At 37.5% G+C, this 10,550-nt stretch overlaps 1 long non-coding RNA gene across 1 annotated transcript; it reads right to left on the minus strand.

The window, feature by feature from the left end:
• Positions 1 to 3,983: 3,983 nt before the first annotated feature.
• On the minus strand, positions 3,984 to 6,305 carry LOC107781310 (uncharacterized). Its single transcript, XR_001646982.2, has 2 exons — positions 5,956 to 6,305; positions 3,984 to 4,325 (listed from the first exon to the last, which is right to left on the minus strand). It is a non-coding gene; the product is annotated as an uncharacterized LOC107781310 (long non-coding RNA).
• Between the last annotated feature and the right edge of the window lie 4,245 nt (positions 6,306 to 10,550).

Below are 10,550 nucleotides of genomic sequence, written 5' to 3' on the forward strand. Positions count from 1 at the left end.
TTTTTTTATTTTATTATTGTGTGATTAATTGTTTGTTTAAGGTTTTATTAGGTTTGTTTAATTTAATTAGGGGATTAAAAAAGAAAAAGGGATTTCGGATTTGGCCGGTCCAATAAGACAAGCCCAAACTAAAATTACCCGGTCCAGTCCAGTTCAGCCCCCGGAATATCTCAAACGACGTCGTTTGGGTCGTGCTTGATCTGGTCCGTTGATCTCAGAATGATCAACGGCTAAGATCACACACCCCGTACCCACGAACAGATCCGACCCGTCTTACCCGAACCAACCGTGACCCCTAGTAAGCTAAACGACATCGTTTCAGTTAGACCTTCAGATCCAGGCCATTGATCGCGTTCAATCCAACGGCCAAAACACAATCATCCACCCCGTATAAGAAGACTCATATCATACCCTGCCCCTCTATCCAAGACCCCCGCCTTCGTCCTCATCTCCTTTCCCCACGAAACCCTAGCCGTCCCCTTTCCCTTCACCATTAATCCCGGCGGCATAGACGCCGGCGACCCCCTCCTTGACACCATAGGACCGCCTCATTACCCTGAGCATAGATCAGTTATCCTTTTCCCTCGAATTAGATCCTAGTTGCTCGAATCTTCATTTGAAGATTCGAGCAGAACTCGATCTATACCGATCTACCCTAGATTTATACCAGACAGTCCCCGGACCTCCCTCGTGACCAAACCATGCTTGGTTTGGTCCGAAGATGACCAAGGAAACCCAAAAACCAAATCTGCCTCTAGGAACCCTAGGAATCCTCATGACCGGTCTGTGTCCGTTCGAGCCGAGTTGATTAGGGTCTAATGGACCTTAATCGAAGTGTTCTCAGTTGAGAACACTTCGATTAAAGTCCGTTCAACCCCAAGAAAGATCTATTCAAATCCAAGACAAGGTTTTCTGATCTTTTTTTCAAGTTTCGAGGTAATTTTTGTTTTCTTTATCGGTTCATTTTGTCTGTGGTATCTGAATGTCTGTTTATGTGGCCAAGAGTTTTTGTTTAATTTGTGTCTTTAAAATCTTATCAACTGTTTTCGTACACCTCTGATCTGATCAAGCCTTTCTTTCGTTTACTGATAATGTGTGTGCGTGTAAACTGTATAGTCGATCTAATTTGAAATTGCTCGATTAATCAGTCCCCAAGGTCATCTATGTTTTGACATTGCAGTCTGAACCCCTTGTTTGATACTGTTGGATTTCTGATCTTTGGCTACGATTGAATGAGTTACAATTAGTATAGTCGAGTCAACATACGTCGTCGATTAGTTTCAGCTGCTAAATGGTAACAATTTTATTCATATTGTTGGCTTTTCTGCTGAAGCTTTGTTGGAATGCAACTAGGAACTAAGTATAGTTGTTTGTGGTTGTTCAAATTGATCCCAAAACATTACAGGGCTTAGTTTATAGTTACAGTTCAGATTTTGGTTTAAAATTGATGGCATGTGCATTCTTGGGCAGCATGTGCACTGTGTTTCTTTAATAATTAGAGCAAATGGGACAGCATATGCTGTCAGGTCCTAGTCAGGCTGCCCATATCCTGTCTTAATTTAGAAATAATAAGCCCATTCAAAGATATATTTGTCAGGGAATATCATGGGAGGGTCTTATTTTAAGTAGTTGAGTGGAAAGAAAACAGATCACATGGGAGGGGTTCTGATTTGTCTAACAGGCTGTTAAAGGGCTGAGTTTAGGCTTATAAAACAGAGGAACTTCCATTAGAAAAGGGGACTGGAAAAATTTGATTTGGAGGACTGAATTTTGAAAGGGGCTGAAAAACAGAGAATTGAAAAAGACATACAGATTTTGGACTAGAAAAGTTAGACTGGGATTCTCTGGATTTTTTCAGAAAAGATACATAGAGAGATAAGAGAAGTAAGGCATACGCAAGGGAGGGAAAACGTATAGATAACAATCAGAAACTGTTTCTTCTTTCTGTTTGTTTGGATTTCACCTGATTTCAACCTGTTCAATCAATTCTGATTTCTCCCAAGTCTCAACTAAGTACATTGGTTGGTTTGCATTGTTTGTTTCTCCTGGACTTGGTTTGTTCTGAAGTTTTGTTTCTACTGCACTACTTGCTGCTGTCATTTGGCTATTTTTCCATCGGCTATAGTTGCATTCTTGCACTCTAGCCTTTTTTTTGCTGTGTTGCTTTGAGCTGCTGCTGCTATTCTGTTACTGCTGCTGCATTTGTTGCCATTGTTACTCTACTGACTCCTCTTCTTCTTCAGCTGTAAACACTTCCAGGTACACACTTCTGAAACCATGTGTTGTTGAAAGCTTGAAGTTTTGAAGCAGAAATAAAGAAATGAATGTTGTTTACTTCACAATGCTTGTGTTCAAAATAGAGCCATAGGTTGAATGATAAGTTGGCCTGTATCTGTTTAATTTCATTCCAAGCTACAACTGCTCTGTATGAATTAACACACATCCTAAGTGAGATTAAGTTGTTAGATAGTATTGTTTTTAGATCCGATGTATTTCCATGTGCGTAACCATTGGGTTTGATTTAGTGGTGATAGCATAACATAGAATCATGACAAGCATCTGTATATACTCTTGTTTAGACCTTTGAACTGTCAAATCTGTTATATCTTGTCCCATTTGATTTCAAGATAAATGTATTCCAAACGAATTCTTATGTGGTGTTACGTTAACGGGTTAGCCATGTACGCCAACTCTTTTGTTAGATTCCTTGTTTCGATATAGGTTCATTGTTCCGAAATAATGCGACAATTTGGAGGAAAACTAATTTAATTGGCCTGAGTTCGGGTAAGAGGTCTGGCGCTTAGATCAAAATAAATTCCCATTGATAGTAGCTTATAGTAGTCAATGCTGTTAATTTGTTGAAAAGGCCAGTTTGAATTAAGATGGGACAGACACCTATGGTGAGTTTAGGCATGATATTTGTCTTATATGCAATTTTTTATCAAACTGAAAGCATGTCCAATAAACCTCAGAATTTTTCCACCTCGCATAGAATTAATACAATAACTAATAAGAGGCCAAATTAGCCAGACAAGCAATTTAATTAAGTATGTATTTTTTTTCTTTTTTAGAGACAAACATAATAGAAAATATAGTCATTGTAGGTTTATCCTTTTAAATAAAATGAGACGAGCCTCGACACACAAAAAATGCACAAGTTGCGGGGCCCTCTAAATGTATATATTAAAATACTTAGAATTCGGGACAGGCCGTTTAGTGAATTTTACGGTCTTCCTGCAAAATAACTATACGCTAGTTGCTTTAGGCGCGACTTAATTAAATTACATTCTTAAATTCGGGTGCACATTGATGTGACCCAAATCCAAATCTCAACGAAGTCTAAACGTGTCGACGACCACGGGTGCATTGATTGTGACGTGGTTCGAGATGCATTTTCACGACGTTGTAATTCTATAAAAATAAATGATAATAATAAAAGCGGTTTAAAATTAATAAAAGCACGTAAGTCGTAACATGTATTTAAATCAGATATTTGGCCATTATCACAATTTAAACGACCGTGCTAGAACCACGGGATTCGAGGGTGCCTAACACCTTCCCTCGGGTCAACAGAATTCCTTACTTAGAATTTCTGGTTCGCAGACTTCATTTGGAAAAGTCGAAAATCTCCTCGATTTGGGATTCAAGATAAACCGGTGACTTGGGACACCAAAAGCCAAACCTTTCCCAGGTGGCGACTCTGAATTTAATAAATAATCTCATTTCGAATATTGTCACTTAAATTGAAAAAACTCCCCCGCGCATTTTACCCTTCGGGGCGGGCGCGCAAAAAAGAGGTGTGACATAGTGAAGGAAACCCCACTCGTTTCTCAAAAAAGTAAAAACATTTCATTAGTCTCGGCATCTGCCTCATTAAATTCATCACAAGAACCCTTACAGCCAAAAGTTGATTAGTGTCATTATTTCAAAATAAAATTATTAGTGATAGGAAATGAAAGTATTCTAGTAAAGGAAATATAGCATGAACAAAAAGAGATTTTCCAATTGAGAAATTTGAGCCAACATAATCTTAAACTTAATCACACAAGCAGCGTCAGGTATATTAGAAGTTCTATTTCAGACGATCTCATGCTGAGCTGTCGATCTTGAAAAGCCATCTTTTGATTACTTTCTCAAGTTCTTAAACTAAGAAGTCGAGGTACAATTTTGAATTATCTTGTGTCTTCCCGCTACACCGATTAATAAAAGGAAAAGGTATGTGCTAACATACTTGTGCTTCAATTCTTGCATATTCAAAGTTAAGAACATCTCGAGGAACCATGATCTCCACGGTAGTGTTGGTCACAATAGCATGTATGCTTTCACTGCAAGCAATAGAAAATGCAACCAGCTGATGAATACAACAAAGAAACAACTTGGGTTTTGAGATAATTTCAGATACTCTTTTCTTCAAACATGTGCAACTCCAATGTCAAATCAAGCTAATAAGAAGCGTAACATTACCATCAGGATGGATCCTTCTAAGCTAGGCACAAAGCTTTTACTCACGTTCTGTTTATCAAAGTTTGAACTTCCTAAGCAATAATAATTAACCACTTAATGCTTTTTTTCCTAACAGATTTATTCTTATAAAAATCAAATGTAGATTGAGACATTAAATAATTTCTTGGGTAATTAATTAAATGAAAGAAAAATTAGCAAGAGAAAAAAATTTGAAAGGTGGAAATAATCCATAATATCACAAGAACCACTATTCGTCGCCCATGTTTATAAAGTTCTCAAATTTTTTTCTCCTCTTCCTTTATCTCAGAATTCACAAGACAAAGGCAAATGAAGAGAGTTATAATGTCAGACTGTCAACCTTCTTTCCGATAATCTCTTAGGTAAAATAAAATGCAAAATTTGAAATTTTGAAGATAATTCTTGTTTAAGCACCTAAGATCTGCAGTTTAGTATCATGTCAATGCAAAAGGACTAAATATGATCCCTGTTTTTGAAATATCACATGAAGATTGATGACATATAATGATATAAAGGGACCCTACTGACTATTTGATGGCACAAAGGTTATCTATTGCATCTTGGAAATAATAAAATTATCAACCATCAAATACAAATGATAGAGCTTCAAAAAAAAAAAAAAGAAAGAAAGCTTCCGAAAACCATAATTTAGTCCTAATCTCCTCCAACTATCAAGAAGAAACCCCCCAAACCAATTAGACCAAATGTAAGGTATGCTCAAATGACTAAGATATGGAAGAAATCATTATATTGTCAGTTCACCTAAGCAGATTTTAAGACTATAAGATAATACAAATATAATACAGAAGCAGAAAGAAAATGATTGAAACAAAATTAATGGAAATTCAAGGTGCATCAGCCTATTAAAGAATCACATAAAAATAAAGTAGATCGTGAAATTAAATGCCTATATTAAAAAATTCAAAGTAGTAAATAAGTTATCTGGACGAAATGATAAAAAATATTAACTTACAGGTCAACTAAGTAAATATAATGGTTAGGAAACAATTTACTATGCAAAAGCATATCAAATGAATCAATTTATGAAACATAGGACCTCAAATTCAAACGTATGATACACATTAACTTCATTATTATGTAGCACATGTTTGACAATGCATAATATTTGTTAATAGAGGCGACCTAATTAGAAAGTAAATACTAACTAAATCCCATGTATTAAACCAATATCTTAGGATTTGATTGCGCGCTTTCAAATGTACAGAAAAATATTTAAGCAAAAGAGATGGTATTTGAATCTTTATGATCTTTTCATCTTCCCAGCTAAACAAAAGCTAATTGATGGAGCTTTGGTCTGAAGTATTAACCAAACAACATGTAATAAGCTATTGCACTAAGGCTCTTTTTATCCCTCAACTGAGAAATTAACATCAAAGTATAAAAGGAGAAAAGTTTACCACAATGTTAAAGCTAATACATAACTTGGTGAGATCAAGGCAGTGAAACACTTACAGCAAACTGATAAATCAACCTAGCACCATCAGCATTCGACTTCTTTCATAACCCTCCTTTTTCCCCAAAAACTCTCTTGTTGGTTCTAGAATTCTGGAATTGGAACTGAAATTCGCACATACTTAAATGGCATAAGAAGAAATCACCAAGGATATTCTGGTGTCTTTTAACCTCTAAGACCTAAGAAGTACTGAAAATTTTCATCGAAAAATCAAGATATAACTTTTTAGCATGGAGAATAAGTAACAGAGAACATAATTTTTGGAGGAAAGGTGGAAAATAAATTTGATCAATGAATTTGGGTGAAGAGAACCCATGAGGAAAAAGGTCAAAAGATGTGAGAGTGAATCAAAATCTGAATTAAAGGAAAACTTTATTTTGTTGCCTGCTAAAATACACGTGGAGCCATTTATAACTTACACGTAGAATTTGCATGGACAAATCTAGACACGTATATGATATTGTAAGAATTGACGCGAAAAGATTAATATACCCTCAAACTTTTTAAAAATAACATAAAACACACATGTCGAAACTCTTTCTCTTCTATATAATAGAAATATACATCTAACACTTCACCTCTTAAGTAATACTATGTCCTATTTCCTATAGAACTGGATAAGAAGTTGGATGCCAGCAGCAAGAGTTGGGAGCTCGTGTGATAAAATGTAGAAATGTCACGACCAGAATTTCCCACCCTCGGAAGTCGTGATGGCACCTACTAGTGAAAGCTAAGCAAGCCAATTAACTGAACTATTTACCTTATTTTCATTTTTAATCGGATAACAGTTAAGAGCCAACAATTTGATAACAACAAAATTGAATAAGCGGAAGACTGCATTGTAAAGTTTTAATAATAGTGCTAATGTCAATCCATAACAAACATACCTAAGACTGGTGTCACAATTTCACATACTGTCTAGGAGTACTACAAATAAAGTTCTGAAAGAAATAAATATAAAACTGTCTCTAGAAATACATAAAAGAAACCGGAATAGTAGATAGAAGGAGACGCCAAGGCCTGCGGACGCCTGCAGGACTACCTCGGGTCACCTGATGAACAAGAAACATTAATCTCATTGCGGTCCGAAGTCTACAACACTGGATCTGCACAAAAGAGTGCAGAGTATAGTATCAGCACAACCGACCTCATGTGCTGGTAAGTGTCTAGCCTAACCTCGGCGAAGTAGTGACGAGGTCATGACCAGACTATCAAATAAACCTGTGCAGTTAAATCATATACAGCGGAAAAGAAGAACAGTAATATGCAGTTAAGTATGGGAGGGGGTAACATGTTGGGGGGACATCGAATAATAACAAAAGAACAACAAATAAATATGAGGATCACCACAGTTCAATTGAAAATAGGAAGGAGGAATCATGTTGCGGGGTACAACAAGTATCAACAGGAAACCAACAATTAAATGTAGAGAAACCATAACTCAGTTATCAATAAAAAATCAGGAAATCAAAGACAAGTGCACGGCATCACCCTTCGTGCTTTAACACTCTCTCATCAAAATAATACACGGCATCACTCTTCGTGTTTTACACTCTTCCTCACCCAAGCAACAATCACAAGGCAAATAGGGTAAGGGAATCTACACCACCAAAATAAAATTAAGTAACAACAGAAAATCAGTAAATAAACGTAAAAGACAACATAACTCAATTATCAGCAAGAATCAGGAAAATCAAGGACAAGTGCACAGCATCACCCTTCGTGCTTTTACTCTTGTCCTCACCATAAGAATCAATATAAACTGCACGGCATCACCCTTTTGTTCTTTTACTCTCATCCTCACCATAAAATCAATATAATTGGCACGGAATTGTACATCGTGTGGCACGGCATCACCCTTCGTGCTTTACACTCTTCCTCACAAAATCATACACGGCATCATCCTTCGTGCTTTAACACTCTTCCTCACCCAAACAACAATCACAAGAAATAAGGGCAATGAAATAAATGAAATCACAATACAATTCTGGCAAGGGAACAATAGTACAACAATCAAATCTCGGCAAGGGAAAACAATATCAAAATAATAACATCCCGGCAAGGGAGACTATATCATGATTCTCTCTCTCCTTTATTCTTTCAAATTTACTTCACAACTCAAATCACAACTTGAGCCAATGATCTATGATGTTCAACAGTTCAATTCTTAACTTGAGCAATGCTCTACAATGTTCAACAATTAAATTCTCAACTTGAACCAACGCTCTGCCATGTTAAATTAACAATAATACTTCCATAAGTCATATTCCTCAATAGAAATTATCATATAGAGCATGAACAATACGAAACGGGATCGCATTAATCATAGTATAAGACTCACGGGCATTCTTGACACCAACGTATAGATACTCGTCACTATGCATATACGTCGTACTCAACAAATAACACATAGCAAATAGAATACAACTCCTAATCCCTCAAGTTAAGGTTAGACCAAACACTTATCTCGATGCCATGAACAGAATTCAAGCCTCAACTATCGCTTTACCTCTTGATCCCACCACCAACTCGCTCGTATCTAGCCACAAGTTACATAATTACATCAATAAATGCTAAATGAATCAATTCTAATGTATGAAAATAGGTTTTCTAAATTTTTTTCCAAAAAGTCAAAAATCGGCCCCGGGATCGCTTGGTCAAAACCCGATTACCCATTCCCCACGAACCCAGATATATAATTTGTTTTGAAATCAGACCTCAAATCGAGGTCAAAATCCCCAAAATTTAAAAAACCCAGGTTCTACCCAAAACACCCAATTTCCCCCATGAAAAACATTGATTTTGAGTTGAAATCATGTGAAAAGATATTAAGGATTGAAGAAAACTAGATAGAAATCACTTACAATTGATTTGGAGAAGAAGTTGCCTTTGAAAAATCGCCCAAGGGTGCTTTGATTTTGAAAGAGTGTGAAAAATGGTTGAAATTCGCCTAAGATATGAGTTTACAAGTCTGTGATGTTGCGAACCCTTCAGAATTCTAAGACCTTCGCATTTGCGACCCAGTCTATTTTCCGGTCTTCTTCGCATTTGCAATAGACCTCTCGCAAATGCGAAGTCGCATTTGCGACTAAGGCAGTAACTGGAGGAGTATCGCATTTGCGGTGGAAACTCACATTTGCGAGGAAATGCTGGCCTGGGCTAGCTCGCATTTATGACTCAGCCCTCTCATTTGCGAGCCAGGCTTCGCAAATGCGAAGCTTGCAGGCCTGCAATAGAACAGCTGAAACCTGAAATTTTTCCAAGTCCAATTCTAATCCATGGCCCATCCAAAACTCACCCGAGCCCTCGGGACTCCAAACCAAACATGCACTCCAACCAAAATATATCATACGGATTCGCTCGTGCATTCAAATCACTAAAATAACATCAACAACTATGAATTTAGCATCAAAATCATGAAATTTCTTAAGAACTTCAAATTTTCCATTTTTCTCAAATACGGTCTGATTCACGTCATTTCAAGTCCGTTTCTTGTAAAATATCACAGACTCATCTTAAATCTCATATAAGACCTGTACCGGGCTCCGAAACCAAAATACGGTCCGGATACCATAAAGTTTTAAACACATTTCATTTTCAAAAACTCATAAATATTCCAGAAAACAATGTTTTCTTTAAAAATTTTATTTCTCGGGCTTGGGACCTCGGAATTCGATTTCGGGCATGCGCCCAAGTCCCATATTTTTCCGCGAATCCTATGGGACCGTCAAATCACAGGTTCGGGTTCGTTTACCCAAAATATTGACCAAAGTCATCTTAATTCATTTTAAAGTTAAAATTCATCATTTTCCACAGATTTTCACATATTATCTTTTCGGCTACACGGCCGGACTGCGCACGCAAATCAAGGTGAGAGAGGAAGAGGTTTTTAGGCCTCGAAATGCAGTATTTAATTTTAAAATAAGTGATGACCTTTTGGGTCATCACATTCTCCACCTCTAAAACAACCGTTCGTCTTCGAACGGACAGAAGACAGAAGTACCTGAGTTAGGGAAAAGATGGGGATAAGGGCTTCGCATATTGGGCTCGGACTCCCAGGTTGATGCTTTAGCAGGCTAACCTCTCAACTGAATACGAACAAAAGAAAAACTCTTCGATCTCAACTGATGAACCTGCCGGTCTAGAATAGCTATCGGCTCCTCCTCATAAGACAAGTCTTTGTCCAACTGGACAATGCTGAAATCTAACAAGTGGGATGGATCGCCGTGATACATCCGAAGCATAAACACATGAAACACTGGATGCACGGCTGATAAGCTCGGCGGTAACGCAAGTCTGTAAGTCACCTCTCCTACTCGATCAAGAATCTCAAACGAGCCAATGAACCTACGGCTAAGCTTGCCCTTCTTCCCAAATCTCATCACGCCCTTCATAGGTGACACTCGAAGCAATATCCGCTCACCGACCATGAATTCCAAATTACGAACCTTGCGGTCGGCATAACTCTTTTGCCTATCCTGAATGATCCTGACCTTGTCCAAGGCATCCTACACTAGATCTATACCCAACAACCGAGCTTCCCCTGGCTCGAAACATCTAATCGGCGACCGACACTGCCTACCATACAAAGCCT

Source organism: Nicotiana tabacum, chromosome 20 (assembly GCF_000715075.1).
Source record: "Nicotiana tabacum cultivar K326 chromosome 20, ASM71507v2, whole genome shotgun sequence".
Classification (NCBI taxonomy): Eukaryota; Viridiplantae; Streptophyta; class Magnoliopsida; order Solanales; family Solanaceae; genus Nicotiana; species Nicotiana tabacum.